The sequence below is a fragment of the Schistocerca piceifrons genome, chromosome 3 (assembly GCF_021461385.2).
Source record: "Schistocerca piceifrons isolate TAMUIC-IGC-003096 chromosome 3, iqSchPice1.1, whole genome shotgun sequence".
Classification (NCBI taxonomy): domain Eukaryota; kingdom Metazoa; phylum Arthropoda; class Insecta; order Orthoptera; family Acrididae; genus Schistocerca; species Schistocerca piceifrons.
The window spans coordinates 610428876-610454286 of NC_060140.1; the positions used below are offsets into that span (position 1 = coordinate 610428876).

Genomic DNA, 25411 nt, shown 5'->3' on the forward strand with positions numbered 1-25411 from the left:
TCGCAAAATGATGAAAGGAAAAAACTTTATCGCTTACTACATTTATATTGTTCATGGAGTAAAACTGCCATATCAGGGGTGACGTTTTGGTTTATTACTTCTTTTCTAATAACTCAATTCTCAACATATTTTGCGGGCGGTATTTATATTTACCACTCAATTTACCTGCAAAAATATATCATCCTACGAGAAATAGTTAGTGAGATGACGTCATAAACATTGCGATGTGTGAAAATGAAACATCAGAGCGTAATTCGTTATGCAGATTAGAGGTGTGTACAAACATAAATAAATTTGTCTGACATACGTCAAATATGTATGACAAGTGCGTATGAGGGCAAAGCTGCGGGTAAAATGCTCTTCCTAAACCTCTAGATCGCTTTCTATCACACTTGGTAGACATGCTACTTATTGTGTGGAAAGACGCGCCGCTTAGGTAAGAACCAGCACCCTCCTATCGGGGTGGAGGTGATAATGTGGAGAGAGACGGGGGGAGGAGGATGTGGCCTGTCAGAGGGGGGGGGGGGCGGTTGGAGGAGATGGGCACAGATAGGCGTGAGGGGGAGATGGACAGAGAGAGAGAGGCGGGAGGGAGGAAGAGGTGGATTGAGGGGGGAGAAGGAGACGGATTAATAGAAGATTGGAATAAATATATACCCGGGAAACACCGGATTCTTGGCAACTATTAAACAGAAAAAACAAATACATAGATGCCATGGTGTAGAGATATAGTGTAAACATATGCCATTTCAAGAAATGGAAGCGAGTTATTGCTGCATTATACTGAAGCAGTTGAAAAAAAAAAAGAATTCACGATAAGATTACGGAGATTAAAGCCATTGTGTTTTTTATTTATAATTTGAAGAAACAATAAAGAAGCTGAAAACAATGTTGATAACAACAAAACGCAAGGGGAGCAGGTAGGACATCAATGCGTAAGTTCGACTAGTAAACCGTTAGGTGGGTAACTTAGCGTACAATTTGAGTTCAGAATAAAATAAGCCCAAACGAAATTGATGGGGCAGAAAGGAGAAAGGACACAGAGGTTCAAAAGTGGCTCACTAAGGAAACAGGATTATTCAAGACGTCGAAAGCAGTGAGGACAGTAGAAAGGAAACCGCCATGTTTGGTTAAGAACTCTCTGTTGGGGTCCATGTCGAAGACCAGAGCTGCCGGTATCCTTCCGTTCTCAGAAGGCAGTGCCTTGACAGTGACCTCGATTCGGAACGCGATGAGAATCGATTGCATCGTAAGGCAGGAAGGAAGGAAGCGAGTGAGTCTTGCCGGCGGAAGGAAAAGCCCGTCTCTTGTGACGTGAAAGTGTCCCCAATATCGTGGCACACATCGGATGACTGGCGCGGAGGCGAGGCCTGTGCGGCGTCTCTGCTGCAGCAGTAGTCAGGAGAAACCGGCAGTGTCCGCGGCGCGGCGACGCAACAGGTGTACGCCCCGCGCTGTTAGCAGCCTCCAGCCTGGAGGGCGTAATCCACTTCTTGCTATGACGTAGAAGCGCATCCGCCTAGTCTCAAGAGCAACTGAGCTACAACAGTTTGCGATGAGACTTGTCTACACCATTCGCTGATTTGACAAAAAGTCATCGGACAGCGAGATCCACGTATACAGATGGCTGTAGTATTGCGCACACAAGGTATATGAGGGCAGTGAGTTGGTGGACCTGTCATTTGTACTCAAGTGATTCATGTGAAAAGGTTTCCGACGTGATGGTGGCCGCATGATAGGAATTAACAGACTTTGAAGTGAAATGGTAATTGGAGCTAGGCGCATGGGACATTCTATTTCGGAGATCGTTAGGCAATTCAGTATTCCGAGATCCACCGTGTCAAGAGTGTGCCAAGAATAGCAAATTTTAGGTGTTATCTCTCACCGCAGACAACACAGCGGTCGAGGGCCTTTACTTAACGACTGAGAGCAGCGGCGTTGGCGTTGAATTGCCAGTGCTAACAGACAAGCAACTCTGTGTGAAATAACCAGAGAAATCAATGCAGGACGTACGACGAAAGTATCCGTTAGGACCGTGCTGATAAATCTGGCGTTAACGGGCTATGGCAGCGCACGAGAGTGCCTATGCTAACCATAGAGGAAATATCTCTTGAGTAAGCATTGCCTTCTGCGCATGTTGTCAACATTAAACCAGGATTGTCACGTGTTTTCGGGACTTCGCTGTGCGTGTGTGCTTTCTGCAGCGTTTGAAGTTTATAATATCAAGAGTTTTTGTTGTGTTTCACCGTTTGCTGATAGTGTAATAGCGAGGGTAAATTACTGTTGTTGCTACGGATGCAAAGAAAAATATGTGAAAGGAGGGATAGTAACTTTTCATAGGTACATACCATGTAGCTCTAATTATAGTTATCATATTAGTAAGACACACTGTATATGTTTAAAAATTTCGAGACGCCTTATAATAAGGGCTTGATTCTGTAGACCTATTTTTCTACGATTTTATGACTATAAAACAGATATTACGGCTCGTACAAAAGCTTACAAACAATCGCTTCCTCTCATAAATTTGCTAGTGGAACAGGAAAGGGAAAGGTTAGTTGTTTCAGTAAATATTATCCTCCATGCATTTATTAGTGACTTGTCAATAATTTATATAGATTACTCAGTCTACTATTTATTTAATAAACTGGGAGAAAATACTTAAAATGCGTTAAATAAATACCTCAAAGTGCCACCAGTAAGGAAAATTGTGTTTTAGATCGCAAAAACGAGAAAATAAATACGCAGAAATACAAGAAAAAAGGACGAATTAGCAGGGATATAATCGCTAATGTGTGGCAAATTCGGTGTTTTTCGGACACTTGCAAAAGTACTAACGTACTGTCAAGTCGTTTTGCAGGACTATCACTGCAAAAATGTACGTCAGGCTCTGTAATACTATAAAATGCCGTATCATACCGAAAACTACCAAAAATCGAGTGCATCTGAACTATGACACCTATCGCAACGAAGCAGAATGTAATATCACTTGCCCTTAAAAGTTACGTAGCTGGTTTATTACCGGTATCAAATGGATACTGTTCAAATGTCTGCGCAACGTATATAAATAATCCACGACACGTACGAAAAGAATCCGTCTGTACTTGGGATGTAGTGACATTCTAAATATACAGGGCGCTATACAGACAAACACACGACGTCCCGAGATCACGTGACCAGGCCGGCAATGTATGTTGACAACACAAAATCTGTTCTGCGCATGTGAATGCTCACTCCAGAGATATTTACTCTATGATGCTAACAGAACATCATCTGCAGCGCCTCTCTTGAGCTCCTAAACATATCAGCTGGACCCTAGACGACTGGAAAACCGTGGCCTGGTCGGATGAGTCCTGATTTCAGTTGGTAAGAGCTGATGCTAGTTGTCGTGTGTGGCGCAGACCTCACGAAGTCATGGACCCAAGTTGTCGACAAGGCACTGTGCAAGCTGGTGGTGGCTCTATAATAGTGTTGGCTGTGCTTAAATGGAATGGACTGGGTCCTCTCGTCAAACTGAACCGATCATCGACTGAAAACGGTTATGTTCGGCTACTTCGAGGCAATTTTCAGCCGTTCATGGACTTCATGTTCCGAAACAACGATGTAATGTCACATGACCACGATTTTTCGGGGCTGGTTTGACGAACATCCTGGACAATTCACGCGAATCATTTGGCTACCCAAATCGACCTACGTGAACCCCATTGCACATTTATGGGATGTAATCGTGAGATCAGTTCCTGCAAAACACCCTGTACCGGCAACACTTCCGCAGTTATGGACGGCTATGGAAGCAGCATGGCAGGGGATTTCCACCACCTTGTTGAGTACCTGCCACGTCGCGTTGCTGCACTATGCCGTGCAAATGGAGGTCCGAGACGATATTAGGAGGTATCCCATGACTTTTGTCACCTCAGTGTATACTCCCAATGAGAGGGACATAAGATGGGCACAAAACTAAAATCCCTCGCAATCGTTGATTGGTAGATCACACAACACAGATTGTGTTGGGCGTGTGGATTTGCATCAGTTACGCAACAGGTCCTCTGTTCACTTGTAGCTATACATTTGCATTAAAGGATAACTTTTTCCAACTGTCTCCCACTGCGACGCTAGGTTTACAATACGGCTCAAAGGTGCCTACAACTTTTCGTGTAATGGTGCAGAAGTGTTGTGCCCTGCGGCGTCATGCTCGGGCTTTACGACGTATCAGACAGCAAGGCGTCGACACACGCGAAAGAAAGGCCAAAGCTCAGCAGCTCATGTGAGGTGCAAGGTGGGTTAATAATGTCACATTGGTAGCAAATTTCACCAAAATCCTACCCAACACCACCGTTCGTGTGCCACTCACATTTCACCCCTTCGTTTGACGCCTGTGCGATGGAGGTCAGAAAGGCGGCGCCCTGCGTTGAAATCACGCTGTTTTCATATGGGTGGCCGAAGAAAGCATTCTAGTCACACTGCCGTTCAGAATAGAGTCGAAATGGCCTTATGGGATGGCCCTTCCCCTGGGGCGTTCATTGCCACATATTTCGTTGTCGAAAACGACAGCCAGCAGTGCTACGTCCTAGACACATTTGACCCTGCTGACGCCCCCAGAGGATTCAACTCTTCCCTAAGAACGTCGCAAGCCAGCAACCTCCTCGAACATGATGACACCCATTTGGAATGTAGTGCGATGCTCTGGTACGCAGGGTGGAACCGCTAAGGACCGTTTAAAACCATCACTCGAAATCAGAAGGCAATCCGAAGCAGCAAGGTTGCTATTTTTTTTTTCAGCCCTCCCGTTTCGCTCCCTCTTGCGGCGTGGTCACAGAGGGGTTCGACACTTACTCAACAGCAAAGTGTCCCTCTAACACCATCCAGTTCGGTAACATCCTTGGTACCACCGGCGCACCTTTGTCGATAGCCTTAAAAATGTGCCTGCACTGACAGAACCCGTTCCGAACGGCGCCTGCAGGCAGGTACGCTGCTGCTCTGGACCCTGCCAGCAGACCATAAGGAATTGGAGGGGTGTTTAAGGTAACAACCTGTAATGAACGTCTTTCCATGGGAGTCCTGAATGAAATGTTTCCAGGCAGAGTTATTTATCGCTTTGGGGGCATCAAATGGCCTTCTCTTTCTCCCGCCCTTTCAGCAACCTATCACTTTTTGTGAGGTTATCTTCAACAGAAAGTTTATGAGCAACGCTCAACCAGTATCCGCGAGCTAAGAGACAAAATTTGAGAGTGCGTTCGGGAAATCCAAACGCAGTTGCTGCAAGTTATGTTGTCTCTTCCCGAAAGAGTACATGAATGTGTTATTGAGCATGATGGACACCTGTGAAATGTTATTTTCAAGAAACAGCGATACACACTAATTCTACACAAAACTGAGAATGTATCCTTAACACAAAAATAAGTGCGTACACTTTCACCTGATTTGCTTTACTTTCAAAACCGTCAGGTGTTTCTGGGGCAGCCTGTATTAATACTCGCAGATGGCAGGGTACGTACAGTCGCTACTAGAAGCATTGTACCCCTCAGCAGGCCTTTAGATATAGTGTTACTTGGGAAAGTTATATAGGGATGAAACTGGGATTCAACTACGTCTGACATCTTCTATCTGCAATAGATTGTCTTTAAACTGTGACGGTTCAACTCCGTTACGGCCGCGAGCAGATTTGATCCCTTGACTAACCGCGGCGTATCAAGGAAGTGTTTCCGTTGGTTACACCCGTCGAGAGAGCGTTCCTCGGCCGCTTCGACGCTGCTGCCATTTCGTGTGGTGTCAGATGCTGTGTGACGGCCAGCAGTGAACACGGCAGAAACAACATGGTCTGGATGGGCATGTCTTGTTGGATGTCCCAACCTGACGGGAGCTGGGAATCGTCAACGGATCCCCCACGCGGGATATGACGGCGTGACATTAGCCTGCTCTGTTTCTCTTGTCTAGACGCAAGATTTTGCTTGCTGGGCCGGCCGAGGTGGCCGAGCGGTTCTAGGCGCTACAGTCTGGAACCGCATGACCTCTACGGTCGCAGGTTCGAATCCTGCCTCGGGCATGGATGAGTGTGATGTCCTTAGGTTAGTTAGGTTTAAGTAGTTCTATGTTATAGCGGACTGATGACCTCAGAAGTTAAGTCCCATAGTGCTCAGAGCCATTTGAACCATTTTGCTTGCTGGGAAGTGCATAGTGGCAAGCCAAGTCGCACTGGGGGGACTCATTTATCATTAGTTAACATTAAGAGACTCGTTTTATACTGTGCTGCCTGTTGCTTGGCCGTTAATGGACGTTAGGTCAAAAACATTCAGCAGCTTCAGTTGCTTTTGACATTTATTTTGATCGTTTTATTTTTTGGTGGGCCCTCTTGTGAAAATGAGGTTCTATCACACTTTACGTTGTGGTAGTTTTTCAGTGATTAGTGTGATCATTAATGATCGTTAACTTGATATTTATACTGTATGAGAGTGTTGTGTATTGTTTTTGTTTTAATGGAGGATGGGCGTCGGGTTATTTCTTTAATTTTGTTCTTGCCTTAAATATTTGAAAAGTTTGCAGAAGTTCCTGAGTAACAGTATTTTGTATCATTTACATTATTGTAGATTTTGGGGTCACTATAAAATTACTAAGGGATGCTAATTATATTGTTTTTATTGACTGTACATTTTGAGGGTCTTTCATAATGCTTGTTGTAAAACTATGATCCTGTGACTCACCTCTTGTTTAGGTATTAACTTTAATGCATGGGTTTTTGTGCAATTTGCCGGCTGAAGTGGCCGTGCGGTTCTAGGCGCTGCAGTCTGGAACCGCGAGACCGCTACGGTCGCAGGTTCGAATCCTGCCTCGGGCATGGATGTGTGTGATGTCCTTAGGTTAGTTAGGTTTAACTAGTTCTAAGTTCTAGGGGACTAATGACCTTAGAAGTTGAGTCCCATAGTACTCAGAGCCATTTGAACCATTTTTTTGGTGCAATTTGAGCCTTTCATAGTTAAAATATTTTTTCATGTATTTGTAAAGTAAAAGGTGAAAAATTATTTTCTTTTGCGATAAATAATACATTTTCACTACCCAATAATTTATTGAGTTGACCGATTTTGAAAATCGGTGTAGTGAGAGGCAAGTTTCCCACGGACCTAACTGGATGCATGTTTTCGTGTGAGTATAAGATTTTTAATTGAGAATGATTTTATCAGGATGGCTGTTATGGAAAGAGCTGTAACAAATTAATACCGTACCAAAATACGTCTATTCTGCTGGCAATGAAAAACAGGAAATATTGCACACACATTTTCAACATAACATTTGATAACGGCTTTGACATACCACACCGATGTTTTCTGTATTCTACGAAGTTTTCTGGAATATATACGTCCCACGGCATATAAATTACGTACAGATCAGCAGAATTACTGAGGTGCGTAGTGATGTTTCAAAACAATTTTTGTGATGTGTAAGAAAACACAGTTACGTCAGATTTTCTTGGAATGGAGAATATGGTGATTCGATCTGACTTTCGTCAAAGAAACACACTGTGCTGCCTATACACCTACAACGCTTCATTTCACCGCTCCACCCAATGGTCCGTAGTTATTTTTTCTAAGTTGTAAAGGGCATCTCGCTAGATGATAGCGGTAGACAGATAAGAGAATAGACGTCCAAACGGTCAAAACTGCAGGTCGGTTTAGTGGGACATATGTATCCGTTCAATCACGAAAGGTTTTATAAAAGCTGTTTCATTGTGGAATTCATCATATAATCGCTCAAGAACTGACCCAGTGTGTTTTTGTGAGCTCCAGCCGGGCATGATGACAGTAAAGACAGTAGTGAGCAGAATCCAGAGGTGTACAAATTCTCCTTACAGCCGGCCGGAGTGGCGGTGCGGTTCTAGGCGCTACAGTCTGGAACCGAGCGACCGCTACGGCCGCAGGTTCGAATCCTGCCTAGGGCATGGATGTGTGTGATGTCCTTAGGTTAGTTAGGTTTAATTAGTTCTAAGTTCTAGGCGACTGCTGACCTCAGAACTTAAGTCGCATAGTGCTCAGAGCCATTTTCTCCTTACAGCCTGCTTGCCCCTGTCTCCGCCTCAACCAGCTAAGCCTACCGCAACGGAGGCAGAGGAGTACATGTGTACCCAAGCACAGCGGTTAAATCAGGTCAGCTTCAGTTTCTGATAGCCTGACAAGCTTCACGGGACTCGAGCAGCCTGCTCTACTTGACAACAGGTTGCGCCATCAATGACTAGCTAGGTATGTGACCGTGTAGGAATTTTCACTGCAGCTCTTCTATCATAAGGACGGGAGCAGCAAAATGAACAATCTTACAGAAGACGGAGGATAAATTAAGATTTAGGGAATATATACCAGTCACTAAACAGAACCAAGTCCAGCCGGGGAAAAGTTGTGGGTTTTGGACGTACCTCCAAATAGATCGATAAGCGTCTCGCATTGCAAATCTTCCAGTGGCTCTAAGTACTGTGGGACTTTACAGCTGAGGCCATCAGTCCCCTAGACTTCGAACTACTTAAAGCATACTAACCCAAGGACATCACACACATCCATGCCCGAGGCAGGCTTCGAACTTGCGACCGTAGCAGCAGTGCGGTTCCGGACTGAAGCGCCTAGAACCGCTCGGTCACAGCGGCCGGTCTCGCAATGCAAATTGTGTAAACAGTTACTAAACACTGTTTCGGGAACCTCGAGAATGTGGCATGTTTGTAAATGTGACCGGGAGTTTCCTCATCCCATAAATATATTGAAAGACGACTTTCGTAATTTAGGGTAGTGGATGTTAAAAACCATGTTCTGGTGGTACGCAGTGTAGTGCGAAAATACCTTAGTATGAAAGAAAAGCTTCTTCTCTCAGACGTGTACTTTTTAGATTAACATAATAAGAAAAACGAAGTTGGTGTTTGCTAAAATTCGTTTGGGGAATTTAGAATAAACTATTTTGGCCACTTAGAATGAATTCAGCAAACGCACAATCCTGTAAAAAGTAATTAAAATTGGTATATCTGGGATCATATTTGGCTGGAACACATTAACGTTACTGCAAAAATGGTTCAAATGGCTCTGAGCACTATGGGACTTAACTGCTGAGGTCATCAGTCCCCTAGAACGTAGAACTACTTAAATCTAACTGACCTAAGGACATCGCACACATCCATGCCATGCCCGAGGCAGGATTCGAACCTGCGACTGTAGCGGTTTCGCGGTTCCAGACTCTAGCGCCTAGAACCGCTCGGCCATCCCGGCCGGCAAGGCTACTGCAACTAGACTTCCAAGACCTTAATTTAGCTAGCGTTATAACACTTTCGGGTTTTTAGGTACGAAGGATCTCTAGTTTCAGAGGTGGTTGTCACTACTACAGAAAACATGGGTTAGAGGTGACCTGATAATGGTTCGAACTGAGAATAGCCAGTACTAGAAGAAAGGAGATTAAGTTTCAGAGAGAACCGTTCGCATAGAAATAAATAAATAAGCCCGATATACGTTGAAAAGGAAAAGAAGGACAAACAAAATACACCATATTGGTGCCTACAACGACCCAAAATGAATATACATTTCACTGAGCCTCGATAATTTTCATCAACTTCCGAACCCTGCTAATAACACAACAATGAAAGCGTACAGATAGATAGCACAGCAGGAAGACGTGCGGCCAGGTGAGACTCCTTTGACCTGCTTGGGTTGGGCACAGGTCCGCTTGAATGGGAGTAAAGCATACTGTCCCTTCTGCTGACAAAGTGCGGTAACTCGCCTGCCTCGCTAACAACCAAACACGGGCGGGTTAAAAGCGGAGTGTATACACCTCTGGGGCAATCACAGCCTGCCGAAATGCAGGGCGGCTGCTCACAGTTCTTTGTAGTGTGCGAGGCGTTGACCGTGAAAGCGCTGCGCCTTGTTCGGCAACAGGTTGTGGCGGGAGGGGGGAGGGAGGGCACCGGGAGCGGCGGTCCGGCCGTCGAGCCCCTCCTCGTAACTTTCGTTTTCGCCGCTGCGCGGCCGTGCCTGGCGCACCTGCCGCCAGTTCCAGTTCCAGTTCGGCGGCTCCAGAAACTGGGCCACGCCGGTGCAGTCGCCCGCCACGCCCATCCGCGGCTTTCCTCTCGCTGACACCACGACTGTGTCGCTCTGAGGTGTAATTTCGCTTCGGCGATAAATTCATTTCTCCTGTCTTTTTGCTGTATTACACACTCCTCGAGTCTCACTTTCTTTAATAAAGTACGTGATCGAGCGATTTATTATCAGAAGTGGGTAGTTCCAGGGTGTTGTGCTAGTGTTGGCTTTGTAAAAACTCGTATGTAATTACTAAATATATCCATAACGTAACAGACGATTTGAAATAAAAAATTAACAAAATGGTAAAACCACTTTTATTATTTACAGGTTGAAGGTCCGCTCTTAAAATATTTTTCTACATAATCACCATTCAAATTGAGGCACTTATCACACCGTGGCGCAAGTTTTTCAAGACCATCTCTGTAGAAATCTGTCGCCTGCGATTACAACCACTGGTTTATACCGGCATGCAGTTCGGCGTTAGTATCAAAGGGTTGCGTAGCGAGCCATGTCTTTATTGCTGCGAAGAGGTGATAGTCGATAGCCACCGAATACGGGCTATATGATCAAATACCTCCCATTCGAAACCTCGTAGGAGCTCTCGCGATACGATTGGCCGTATGTGGAGATGCGATGCCGTGAGAAAGAAAACTTCTGACTTAAATTTTCCCTGACATTTGTTTTGCATCGCCCACGTGGTCACAGTTTGACAATGCCTCTCTTAGTTAACTGTTGTGCCACGTCCAAGGAAAATAAGGAGAATCACTCCCTTAGAGTATAAAGACACAATAACCATGATCTTTCTTACTGACAGCGTCTGCAAACACTTTCCTGATTTCCTCCATTGCATCGACTGCATTTTGTTTCACTGCTGACATTCTTCACCCAAGACTCGTCGCCACTTGTGATACGATCGATAACTTCACCATTTTCCTCATAATATTTACGGCAGGTCAGTCTCTGTTTTTTGTGGTATTTCGCTATGACTTTGGGAGCCACCTATCTGAAAATTTGTCGTAACCAAGCATCTCAGCCACAGTTTCATGCGCGAAACTCCTTCAAATTTGGGAAAAATGTTGCGAAAGTTCCGTAATCGTGAAACAACCATTTTCAAGAATTTTGTCGTTGAATTTCATTACCAGTTTGTCAGTCACAAGGCCTCACCGTGAACAGTGGTACGGCCATTTTTGAAATCAGTGCACCATTGCCTCACTCGGTTTTCATTCATTATTCCTTTTCCGTACACACCAGAAAGGTCACTACAAATTTCAGGTGGTTTGCAGGTTTTTGCCAACAAAAACCTAAGCGCAGAACCCACCTCAAAAGTGGCTGGATTTGATATTTCAGCGCACATTTTAACAAGTTGCAGAAAGCAAAGTAGCAGAGACCCAGACCTCACGCTATCACCGCTGGATGTATACTGAGCCGGCCGTTGTGGCCGAGCGGTTCTAGGCACTTCAGTCCGGAACCGCGCTGCTGCTACGGTCGCAGGCTCGAATCCTGCCTCGGGCATGGATGTGTGTGATGTCCTTAGGTTAGTTAGGTTTAAGTAGTTCTAAGTCTAGGGGGCTGATGACTTCAGATGTTTAGTCCCATAGAGCTTAGAGCCATTTGGACCATTTTGATTTGATGTATACTGAGTGTAGGAATGTTATGGCAGTCCCACCGACCGCCGCGACAGACAAAAATGTCTGTGGCTTTTTTTATATATCTCATTAAAATAGGCGTTTAAAAAAAGTGTCACGTATTTCTACAGGAGGTATTATTGGTCAAAACTACAAGGAAAGTTCCTATATAAGTATGTGTCCGGGAAACTATTGCCTGTTGAAATATGGGCCGTTGGTGTTGCTTTATTTATTAGCTCTTCCGTCAGCAAACCTCCATGCCCGATTACAGTTCTGTAGATTGCTCCTACGACAGATTGTTGAAGATCCGCAGATCGCAGCCTGCATTATATTTACAGGCGAGACAGAATTCAAAAGAGATGGTGTACTAAATGATCAAAATTCGCATGTGTGGGGTGTGAAATCTTATGGGACTTAACTGCTAAGGTCATCAGTCCCTAAGCTTACACACTACTTAACCTAAATTATCCTAAGGACAAACACACACACCCATGCTCGAGGGAGGACTCGAATCTCCGCCAGGACCAGCCGCACAGTCCAGGACTGCAGCGCCCTAGACCGCTCGGCTAATCCTGCGCGGCTCGCATGTGTGGACTGATGCAAATCTTCGAACAACCTTGGAAATGAGGCACCGTGACGGTTTCAGTATCAGAGTATAGGCAGGAATTGTAGGTGAATCATAGGGCCATACACTTTTATCAAACAGGGTATCGGGTGCTACGGACCATCGATTTTTGCGCGATGGCTTACCAACACTATTGGAGAGAGACAAGACTAAGGTTTATGCCTCAAGCTCTGAGAGCTGTGTCAGCACTGCTTATAGTCAAAAACTGATATTGGTCTTGACCACTGTATTTCTTAATTTTATACTGCCTTATGCGTTTCGGTCTGAAAGTCTCAGAATATCTATAACACATTCTTAGGTAAAATGAAACAGAATTTGTCAGACATGGATACAGAGTATCTGGTCTACATTACTTGATGACATCTGCGTGTGCAGGCTTTCAAAGAGGTGAGATAACAGCACAGGAGAGAAACAAATAACAGATTCCATTGATGTGCATTTTCAACTTCTCACCGCGAATTGAGTAATCCATTAAATTTCGTACATGCAGCCGCGATAATAATACTTCTTCAACTGATATTTCGGTCGCGCATCGTCCGGTCATCCTCATAGTGAGTCGCAAGACTGGCGAAGAGGTGCCCAGCGCGGCCTTACATGGTCCACGGGAGCGATACTTGTTAGGGTGATCTTCCGGCGTGCTGCGAAGATTGCAGCCTTACTCGGTCCTGTGAAGGATGATTTACTACTGCTTATGGCGGTTGTGTATCGGATTTCTTATCGAAATTATGATAGACAACACGCACCGTTGATGAGAGCTGCGTGGAACACTGAAAATTCAGAGAATACAGATGATCGTAATAATCAGACAAGTCAGTTGTGGTAGAACCTTGTATCGATAAACGTCATTCTATTAACTATAATGAAGTGAAGACAGTAACATCCACGGCTTCATTTGCGATTCTGTTTTGAAGGAAGCCGTAGGAATTAGGTTAACTGATAACTTAATAAATAGAAATAATGGTTTTAGTTTGTATATGGCATGGATTCCGGATCTTGATGTAATCAAATTGCAGAGAAGTCGTCAAGGTATAAGCAGTATATACATCGATAAGCGAATCGAATGTCTGAACGCTTTCACCACAGGTGGCGCCAGTGTAATTGTACATCTTTGCCGCCGGCCAGCATCTGTGACCTGCGCGCGCAGTACCGCCGCGGTGGAATCTTCGACCATAAATATAATAGACTGGCCCTGACGTCATTTTCGTGGCTCCAACATCTCTGCGGTAAAGTCACGTGAATGTTGGCAAAACATGGTTGTTTCGTGTTGCGCTTATGGCTGTACTCAGCGTTTTCTCAGGGGAAATGGCATCACATTTCACGTGTGTTTCTATGATAGTGCAGATGCGTTTGTTGAAATCTGCTGAAGTAACTTTTATATGTTTTTTTTTTACACCTGAAATAGAGTATCACGTAAATTAAATTGTTGAAAGTGATGCCTGTAAAGTCAGACTCATATTACATTTTGGAAAGTATCTGTGATAATTCGGTTACAGAAGTAAGTATAGCTGTTTCTCGTTCCTACTCATAGGTTCCCTAAGGATGAAAACCGAAGGCAGCTTTGGATACAGGTCCTGAAACGGAAAAACTTTAAGCCATCTGCAAATACGCACCTTTTTGTATATACAAGTGAGATTATAATAAGGTAAGAGCACCTATAATCGACACATGAAGAGAATTTTTTTCTACCTTCTAATACTATTAAATAAATGTAGGCTCCAAAATTATTTTCTGAAACTTCAAAATCTCACCTTTCATCTATCATATCATTTTTTAAACTGATAGTTTCAACTTTTGTAAAAATAGTAGGAACTGAACCTTTGATGTGCACCTAAAATTGATACTCTAAAATGGACCAGCTCCTGAAGTCGACAGTTTTGGCACGTATAGTTGACATAATTCCCATATCCCATTTTCTTTTATAAGTGACTAGAGCTCAAAACGCGGCGAATCCAATGTTTAAAGTTTTGACACGAGCCCACTCTTACTGTTTAAAAGAATTTTAACGACATTTTACTTTAATTGATATTCTATAGTAATTTCGTCCCGCTGCCCAGCAGAGGGGCGTTCGATATATTTGTTAGATTTTATAAATAGTACTGTGAACAAATCCAGGTCAAATGTAGTTCTGACATAATTTTTCGCAAATAAAAAAGTAATTTTTGTTGGAAGCGTTTGGCAGTCAATTGAGAAATGTGGGTAAAATACGATACAAACAAAGGATGGCAGACCGCTGATTTGAAATCCCGCCACGTTTTGCCAACAGTCACGTGGTTTATGATGGGGCCACACTAGCCCTATAGCTTCTGCACAGCAAGGTCAGTCCACTAGTATCTATGGTCGGAGGGTGGAATATATAAGGCCGCGCTGGCACCTCGTTCCAGTGTTGTCACTCGCTCTGAGAATGGCCGGAGAATACGTGGCCGAAATATGAGTTGAAGAAGTAGTATCTGGAGTGTGCATGACCGAATTTTAATGGATGATTCCATTAAGTTTGCTGATGGGCTCTTTGCGAACAAAGCAGCAATCACGTGACCATGGCGTAGCGCTGCCGCACTCGTACTCACCATGTGCTGCTGCGCCGGGTAGTACAGCTGGGGTGCGGGTGGCGGTGCGGGGGCGGTGGCCGAGTCGTGGCGCCTCATGGCGGCGGCTGCCCGCCCTCGCTCATGCCGCGCTATCCCCTGCAACACCACCACATCGTTTACTGCACTCATACCGCCCACTCAATCCGACCAACAAAGACAACTAAAAAAAAATTATAATAATAATTTCAAATGTATGTACATTCCTATGGGACCAAACGGCTGAGGACATCGGTCCCTAGACTCACACACTACTTAAACTAACTTATGCTAAGAACAACACACACACCCATGCCCGAGGGAGGACTCGAACCTCCGGTGGGAGGGGCCGAGCAATCAGTTACATGGCGCTCCGCGCGGCACACGCGGCACAAAGACAACACAAGCGAGCAAAGAGTCGGTCAGTGCAATATCCTGATTCGGTGCGGGAATTACGCAGTCCTATTCGTGGCCTTCTGCTAAGATCATCTTCTACTTTCAAACGTATCCGCCGAGCCTGACGTCTCCGTTACACCGACGGATAACAACAGCCAAAATCAGTTTGTCCCACTACACGTAAGCTTCTTGCTGTATTTCAATTGTAATTAGTAGTTGCAAATTTAATTATAGGTAATCGCAGAGTGTTTAACTGGGAATGAACAACACATAATTATGTGATGTAGAGATAGTCAAGAGCTGTGGTCGAGTGCCTGTGCCAATTCCTCTTTCGATTATAATGCAAACTTCTTCAAGAAGAATGTAGTACTTCCAACTCCAAAGAAACAAGGTGCAGACAGGTGTGAAAATTAACGAACTATCAGTTTGATAAATGATGGTTGCAAAATACAAACACAAATTCTTTACAGAACAATGGAAAAACTGGTACAAGCTCACCTTGGGCTAGAGCACTTTGGATTCCAGAGAAATGTAGGAACACGCGAGGCAGTACAGACCCTACGATTTCTCTCGGAAGATGGGTTAAGGAGAGACAAACATACGTACGTTTATAGCGTTTTTAGACTTAAAGAGTGCCTTTGAAATTCTGAAGATAAGCAGGGCTAAAATACAGGGAGCTAAAGGCTACTTACGCCTTATACAAAAACCAGATGGCAGTTATAAAAGTCAAGGAGCATGAAAGGGAAACAGCGGTTGATAAGGGAGTGACACAGAGTTGCAGCGTATCACAGACTTTATTCAGTCTGTACACAGGACAAGGAGTAAAGGAAACCAACGAAAAATCTGGAGAAGTAGAGGGATAACAAATAAAAACTTTGAGGTTTGCCGATAACATTGTAATTCTGTCACAGGCATGGAAGGATTTTGTAGAGCTGCTGAACGGAATGGACAGTGTTTTGAAAGAAAGATGTAAGATGAATATCAACAAAATCAAAACAAGGATAATGGAATCTAGTCGAAATAAATAAGGTGATGCTGAAATAATTAGATTAGGAAAGTGGAAATTTGGGGTAGGTTGCTAAGGGACCAAACTGCTTACACACTACTTAATCTAACTTAAACTAACGTACGCTAAGGACAACACACACACCCATGCCCGAGGAAGGACTCAAACCTCCGACGGGAGGAGCAGCGCGATCCATGGCATACCGCCCTTAGACCGCGCGGCTACCCACCGCGGCTTTAGATTAGAAAACGATACACTTAAAGTAGTAGATGATTATTACTATTTCGACAGAAAAGTAGCTGATGATGGCCGAAGTGGAGAGTACATAAAACGTAGACTGGCAATGGCAAGAAAAGCGTTTCTGAAGAAGATAAGTTTAGTAACATCGACTACAGATTTACGTGTTAGTAAGTGTTTTCTGAAGGTATATGTATGGAGAGTAGCCATCTATGGAAATGAAACATGGACGATAAGTAGTTTAGAGAAGAAGAGAAAAGAAGATTTTGAAATGTTGTGCTACAGAAGAATGCTGAAGATTAAATCGGTATCTCATGTAACTAATGAGGAGGTATTCAATAGAATTGGAGAGTAAAAATATAGTGACAAGACGGATCCAGTTTGCGCCGTTGATATTTATGAGGGTGCCTCTTTTTTTACTGCATGATCGAAACCTGCTACGATTTTAGGAAGCGAATATTTGGGTCTTGTAGAAATGGTTCAAATGGCTCTGAGCACTATCAGACTTAACATCTGAGGTCATCAGTCCTCTAGAACATAGAACTACTTAAACCTAACTAACCTAAGGACATCACATACATCCATGCTTGAGGCAGGATTCGAACTGCGACCGTAGCAGTCGCGCGGTTCCAGACTGAACCGCCAAGAACCGCTCGGGCACCGCGGCCGGCCCTTGTAGAAGTTTTCCACGTTTTAGTATACCCTATTTTTAGATTTCGAATCGCATGAAAGTAATTAAAGCGAGACTACTTTAAGAGAACAAGAGGGGAAAATACGTAACATTGAAAGTTTATACAAAATTTTAGAGGCTACACTGTAAAAGGCATTACGTAAAAGTAGAATGTGAATGACACATGCCACAAATTATTAACTATTAGATTAGAACTTATCATCAAGATAGCATGAAATGTATAACAAGTTGGATTAGACGGTGCGGAAGACCTCCTTCATATTGGAATTTCAGGTGTGAGTTGTGCAATCGAATCTACTCTCTTAGTTATGCAACCAATATTTCATATTCCATCGAGCGATAATATGAATCTGTCACGAACAGTAATTTTATTCTTTTGTGACTAATACTGTTTAGACTGTCGCAGCGCCAGTGTAATTCAAGTTTAGGATTTGAGCACGAGTGCGTTTTGTAGTGGTCAAGTACAAGCCAAGTGGGTCAGTGAGTCGCGTAGGGAGTGAGAGTAGACAAAATCTTGAGCGAAACAGTTATATTGGCTATAAGTGAATACTAAAGGTGAAATGGTTCAAATGGCTCTGAGCACTATGGGACTTAACTTCTGAGGTCATCAGTCCCTTAGAACTTAGAACTACTTAAACCTGACTAACCTAATGACATCACACATATCCATGCCCGAGGCAGGATTAGAACCTGCTGACAAAGCCTGAGGCAACAGACATCGACTGGCAAGCGGAGCAAATAAAAGAACTCGCTGTTGACGTGGTAACAAACAAAACGCTCAGTGAGTAGAGTAACTAGAACCGATTTTTGAGACAAAGAAAAGTCCTGTCGCTAGTACTAATACAAATCCAAGGCTTAAATGAGACTTAATGTCATTTAACTGTCATTACAGTATCAACATGAGAGCAAAATTAAAAATAGAAACTATAGAACAATTTTAAAAAAGTGTGTGTTCCGGTTGGCACATTCTGATAAAAATTCAGCACTATTGTTTCTCCCATGATACACGATGGAATAAATAAAATAAGTGCACAGAATTCAACATAGTTTATGAAGATCGTTGACCGTCTTTATTTCAGTTTTCCGGGTTTTTGTTTTTCATACATATTTCAGCGTGAAAACTTTCGTCAGGGTTTCCAATATTTACTCGAGGTTTTTCAATATGACCTCGCGAAGAAGACGAATCCGAAGGAAGTTTTGTTGTTAACACAATTCGGAAAACACATTAAAGCTAGCAAAAAAGGAAGCTACGATGCTATAAAGTACATGCGTAAAGTGATTGCGTATTGAGAGAACCTGTTTCACTTGTAGTCTATGCTGAAATTTTTCGGAGATTGTTTGTTTTCGTTTCAGAAATATATCGTTAACAAACAGAAGTATGAAAACACTGAAGATAAACACCCCATGTGACCAAAGGTAATCGCTTACAATAGTTCCATTTTGAAGATATAATGATGTCTCAGAGATTATTGTAGGCTATTACATTTACCATGCAAATATACGTATTAGAATGAGTTTTTATTCCACTTACAGACGACAGTGATTTTATCGGAAAGGATTTCGAGGTGATTTTGCGATCCAATTAAAGTTTAAGACTCTCCTTTTCCGTAAGGAACTGCGTGGTAGGGTTTAGAAAGCGAGATTCTCAGGTGCAACGATTGCACCGAACAATGGGGCAGCTCCGGATGTGGCACAAGAGTTTCTTCATTGTGGACGGTAAGGAGAGGAAGAAGTGGCTGGAGGCCAGGAATGGCGAGAAACCATTCCGGCATTGGGAAACTGGGGAAGCCAGTAGCACCAACACTGCCTCCGCACCACTGCTCCGTCGGCTCTGTCATTTCTTATGATCCTCAGCTATGCTCTGAGCTTAAAGCGATTTGATGCTTTTAGATAAGAGTGTTATCGCGGTCCATCCAAGTCGTGACATTAAATGTCTGCAAGGTGTTTTGGAATTCAGTTCACATATTGTTATGTACGAACTCCCGTATTAGGGGTGCCGTGGGAATTTCTTCTCGTTCAGGAGGGCTAAATGGCTGAGCACTATGGGACTTAACTTCTGAGGTCATCAGTCCCCTAGAACTTAGAACTACTTAAACCTAACTAACCTAAGGACATCACACATATCCAAGCCCGAGGCAGGATTCGAACCTGCTACCGTAGCGGTAGCGCGGTTCCGGACTGTAGCGCCTAGAACCGTTCGGCCACTGCGGCCAGCGTTCAGGAGGGACTTCTTGCTATTAACGTAAGACGTACTTAAGTAGACAAGGATAAGAAAGCGACAGTGGTGACGAAGAAAGCAGAATTATACAGTTTGACTGATAGTGCCCAAATAACCGATGGAAGCGCACGACGCCGAAGGGAGTGTGACTGGAGCGTTATAACCGAAGAGGAAGAAGCGATGTAGCAAGAATAAGTATTTTATTGACAGTCTGCATAAACGTGCTATACTAGTGAGAGTAGAACGTGATATAAGTAACACGAAGTCTTTTCACACTATATTCCACGGAACTATGTATCATTGTTAGTAATGAAACAATCACAAAAATTGTTCCCTCTAGGAAAGGTGCATGTTTATACGAAAAGGAAGAAGATTACGATTTAACGTACCGTCGACAAAGACGCCATTGGAGACGGAACAAGCTTGGGTTGGAGAAGGAATTCAGCCTTGCCCTTTCAACGGAATCATGCCGCCGTTCGCCTTAAAAGATTTAGGAAAACAAAGGAAACCGTAAATCTGGATGGCCGGACGGCTTATTGAGCCGCTGAGTGTAGTGTCTTCTCACAACGCCACCCCGCTCGATTGTTTAAACGAAAGTACCGTGTGGACAACAAAACGTATCTGCGAAGAGCGCGGACTATATTTACATTCCATTTGTGTGACAAAACGGAGCATCGGAGTTCAAACCGTCTGTGCTTTACCACACAAGACTCGGACTGAAGCAAGTTACAGTGTGAAGAAATGCTGAGAAAATACAATAACCAAAAGTGTCGATCAACATTTAAGTGTTAGCAGACGTTTTAGTGGGGGACGTACATAAAATTGACCGAAAATATAAATTTTCAATTTATTATTTATTTCTTAGTATTACTCGTGGGCAATACGTTCCCAAAGTTTTAATGAAAGGGCCTAAAAATAATTAAATATGTGACCGCGCCGTCCTGTCACGCACACTTCTAGAAGCAACACTTCAATACTAGCTCGGTGAACAACGATTCCGTGGATTACTTCCAAGCAAACTTGCAAAGAATAATCTAAGAGGCTCTGATACATACTCTTTGGTTTTACAGATCTTCTGTGACGGTTCCATATCTTAGAAACAATTACAAATCAACTACATGGAAACGGTGCTCTGAAACCAGATTTTCAACTGCTACAGTTGTCAGAATTGCCAATTTATGATGCAATTCTTGTATTTAATGTTGGGAATGTAGGAAGAATGAAGGAATTAGAGAGAACGGGCTTTAAAATAGTAAATGTCACGCAAAACGTCTTGAGAAAAATAGATCTGCAGCACCTCTCTGCAACTGAAAACTCAGTTGAAGACCTGGTAAAGGAAAGTAGGCAGAAAACAAGAAGGGAAAGGGGACCCTGAGTACAAATCTGGGACCTTCCAAGTCATGAAATAAGAATTAACGTTATACTGAACTTTAAATTGCATTTCGTGAAAATTACGTTTTTAAAGTCTATGTACCATTTTTCAAGAATTTATGACGGCTAGAATCACGAAATGTTGTACACTATATATATATATATATATATATATATATATATATATATATATATATAGTCTCAAGAGTAATTGTTGAAATTATGAATGTAAGCTGAGATATGGAGCAAAGTGTTTCGAATTTTGCATGGATTTTATGTTATACTTACGTGCCATTAAAAAGTTATTAAATTTCTCTTATTCGCTATGTTACAAAACGCTAATGAGGGATGCTCTCATATGCAAAGAGATTAAATTGAGAAAATTTTTGACTAATCTCTCTAACAGTTTCTGCGTAAGAAGTACATATATTACATTCCGAAAACAAAATTTTTAAATTCCACAAAAAAGTTGACTGTATAATCCAAGGAATTTAACAATAAATGTGTTCATTTCGTGTAAAGCATGGTATAAAATTTCATTGACGTATCTTAAGAATTGTGGACTTAGTGCATCCTTTAAATAGTATGTATTTTTCATTAACGTCTCAGCGTAAGTTCGTGAAAGCGCCTTCTTACAACAGCAGACGCTCTTGCTGTCACTGTATCCCTCTTTCTCGCGGGTGCTGCGATTTCGATTCTTCAGTTTCCTTGTCGTAAGATACACAAAAAATAATGATGAATAACACCATTGTACTGATGGTGCTCCTTCGTAATGACATCTCAGAAATGAGACGAAGGAAAAGGTCGGCCAGAAACTCAAGGACGAGGAGGGGGAGGTGACGGGATATGTTAAGTTTTCTTTTACAGAGCTGTGATAAGGTCCTGTAAGAGCTTCTCTGACAGGACTGTCAGATTTAATTGCTTGCATTATAAGCCTTATACTACCATTTCCTCTACGTACGGACAACCGTAAATAGTGCTCATAATATGTAGACGAGTAAAATAAAAGTTCAAATGGCTCTGAGCAATATGGGACTTAACATCTATGGTCATCAGTCCCCTTGAACTTAGAACTACTTAAACCTAACTAACCTAAGGGCATCACACAACACCCAGTCATCAGGAGGCAGAGAAAATCCCTGACCCCGCCGGGAATCGAACCCGGGAACCCGGGCGCGGGAAAAATAAAAGTGACGCTGTCATCAACACAATGTTCGTTTGGAAAGCACAGTGCTTTGCTAGAGGTGATCCTATTGGAGACGGTGTGCTGTTGTCTTCTTCCGACCTTTGAACGCACTTATCCAACCAGCCGTAGGGGATCTACAGCTAACACTGACTGCGAGTCACAGTGCACGTTAACAACTCGGCCGGGAAAGAAGTGGTAAGTGACACATGAAAATCCTAAAACTTATTCGGGGATCGAACGCGAGAACTTTGAAGTCGCCTAATCTGGCATTTTATGACGGAGCCACAGAGTTGTTATGCAGAATAGCATGGACATGTAACTCAGGGTCCTTGGAATAGTAATGAGGTCATCTGTGTTTTCTATTTTTCAGCCCTAAATGGCTTTTATTTCACTTCGCAAATCCATAATAAAAGTTTGCGAAACTCAGTGAGCGCTATTTGTTTTTTAAAGACTCAACTCCGCGAAAACTGATGCATTATTTGCCCAGTCCCTTCCGTAGTCCCAAATGGCAAAATACTTGCACAACACGACACCCAGCTCGTGCTAACCACTGTCACGCACAGTACACAAACTTGGACATAGAAGTCACACTTTGCAATGAAGAGATTAAGTTGGCGAGTTAAGAGCGCTTTTTTGATTAAGACAGCGAATATAAATCTCAGTGTATCACCATACAACAAAGGCATAGGAAATTAACTTGCATTATTGAAAAAAGTATCAAACAAATGTAATTTTATTTAATTTTATTACGCCGTAATAATTAATGTTTTGATATAATCCCCAAATTATTTTTCACCAAGAGTTATGTAGTAGTTAAAGTATTTTTTTCTGTCACTGATTACAGCAAATGATTGAAAATGCGGTTAAACTCCTGAGTTGGATCGCGTTTAGAATTAACGCTCGGCGGACGCAAATGTTATTTTCAGAGAGAAAAAAGCAGCCTCCTCGTTGGAGGTGGAAATTTAAATTAAATTTCGCACCACCTGTGCAGCAGTACTGTTACGGCTTATTCTTCTGCCCAGTATCCATTACAGCAGAAGAGCGAGCCTCGGCCAAAATGAACGCTTTTGTAATGTTACTGTGCTCTGTGTTCAGTGCAAAAATAAACGAAGCTAAGTGCATATGAGTGGGAAATATGAAATGAAATATATTGGTATACTGGACTGACCTTAGGACAACTGTCGTGAATGACTTTCCAGACATAGCTTTTTTTTTCCTTGTGGCGTCTGTATACTCACACATTACTTCTGTTTGATATTGGCACTAAGTGTTGATAAAAATCGCGTTTGTTATAAACGAGAGTGAATGTATTTGGCAAACGACAGTTGCTGAAGCTCTGACCACTCGACGGTAAACATAAACTACATACTACGGTCCTTCAAAATTATGCCAGTGTAATGAATCTCAGAGAGGGCTGCGTAACTGTGGCGATCGCTTAAAAAGTCAAGTATTACAATTTTCAGAGAAAAATAATAAAATTGCATTACGACATCTGACAATGTGCTTCGTTTTTAAAACGTTTAATTGAAATATGAAAGAGTTTCATTTGGCCTTAAATGTTTTTTTCCGACGGCTGGGAACAGCCTCCTGAATTTAAGCGTGTTCGAGCATCTTCCGTTGACCAGGAAGTGAAACAGTCCGAACGACCGACGAGTTTGTGGCAGAACTTCAGGATACCATATTTACCAAACAAGCACGCTCGATAGTGTATTATCTCGACTCTGACTGCCACATTTTTATCACAAGTTTTGGTGATAGCTATTCGGTCCATGACCGCCATGTCTATATATCCATTGCACAAAGTCGCATTTTCACGAGTCTTCAGACTTGTACAGATAGAGTTCCATTAAGTTTCTCTGACGTCGCTTTAACAGACGCTGAATTGTGGAATAATCATTTTAAGAACTGTAGAAAAATTCTGTGACAAAAGAGAAAAGTGTACCGAAAGATAATAAACGAAAAGTCGAGACTACAGTTTTCTAGAAACGTAGCAAACCACATTCAAATTTGGCAGACTCGTTGGTAAAGAATAATTCAGCTCACCTGTGGACAGACGAAAACATCCGAAGAGGGCTAAACGTGTACATATTGCACCGAGAGAGATGGCGCTCTCTGGGAGGCGGTGGTTCCAATTCCAATCCTATCGTCTAGATTTAAGTTTTGGATTGTTTTCCTAAACTGGTTTACCCAAAGGCCGGGATGTTTCCTAAGAAATCGACAAGGCCAGGTTCCTTAATCGCTTTTACCCGAATACGATCTTAACTTCTTCTCTATTGCCCTCAGCGTCTACGGGACGCTAACTCTTTACCTCCCTTTGCTTTTCACATATTACGTAGAAGAAAGTACTGTTCCTTCATAATAACGAACATATACATAGACTACGTATCGGATCTTCGTGTGTTTTGTTTCCATATCTATACAAACGACCTGGTTATTGAAGACGTTTAAGCTGAGATAGATCTTGATTTTACACTGTCTAACAAATATTACATTACTGTGGGAATTAAAGAAGTGAAATATAATTGTATTGATGTCCAAATGGAAAACCAGAATTCTATTAAATTTTGTATTTGCTTCATTAGCCCTTTAACTTTTGGACGCCGCCCCCCCCCCCCCCCCCCCCTTGTACACTGTAATTCAGAAATAACTTCCAGTTTCTTGGTTGATAACATTTACACCTACATATATATTCCGAAAACCACTGCACATTTCATGGTAGTGGGATGTATACGTCAGTGTTGGGGATTTGCTTTGCTGCACCAGTCATCTGTTGAGGCTCTGGCTCTGTCGCGCCCTTATCTCCCTCATCTCATTCTCATTGTCGCTGTGTACATACTAAGTATTCTTAACGAACTGTTTTTCGATCTAAAAAACAAATCAAAATGTAAATAAACTTAATTACAGACCACTGATGATGCTTTACCTCAATAAAGCGAAATGTGTCTGGTGAAAAAAATCACACATTTTTGTAGTTGCAACGACAGATCAAAAATACCCTCATGAAAGTTATGCTACACTGCAAGGGTTTGACACAGGTCCAGATGCAAAGCATGCTGATAAAGCAGACTGGAAAACCTTTTATTGCCCCAGAAATGTAGGCTGCACTGCAAAGCAGGTTGATTTCGCAGAATGATACTGGTCTCACACAATGTGCCCATTGTGCAGGGCAGCCTATACGCTTGGTGCTGCAGAAAACATGTTTTTGCCCATGTGTCCACTCATACTAGAATTAGGAGTTTATAAATCCCACAGTGGTGATATTTGTGAGGCCTGTTGTTTTTGTGCCAAATTTGATTGAAATCGATACAGTGGTTTGGGAGGAGATCCAGAAGCATTGATCCAATAATTTTAGAAGTACATGTGTCATATAATTGATTTGAGAACTATGATATCAACAAGCTCTCAAACCTTTGACAGCTTAATAATTTAGACAACATAAAATCATAATTCAGACT

The 25411-nt window shown here is 42.7% G+C and overlaps 1 long non-coding RNA gene across 1 annotated transcript in view; it reads right to left on the reverse strand.

Moving 5' to 3' along the window:
• Positions 1–25411, reverse strand: part of LOC124789665 — a 712930-nt gene that overhangs the window by 26209 nt on the left and 661310 nt on the right. The window contains exon 5 of the long non-coding RNA XR_007016151.1: positions 14855–14971. This is a non-coding gene — a long non-coding RNA (uncharacterized LOC124789665). The remainder of the gene's footprint in view (positions 1–14854; positions 14972–25411) is intronic.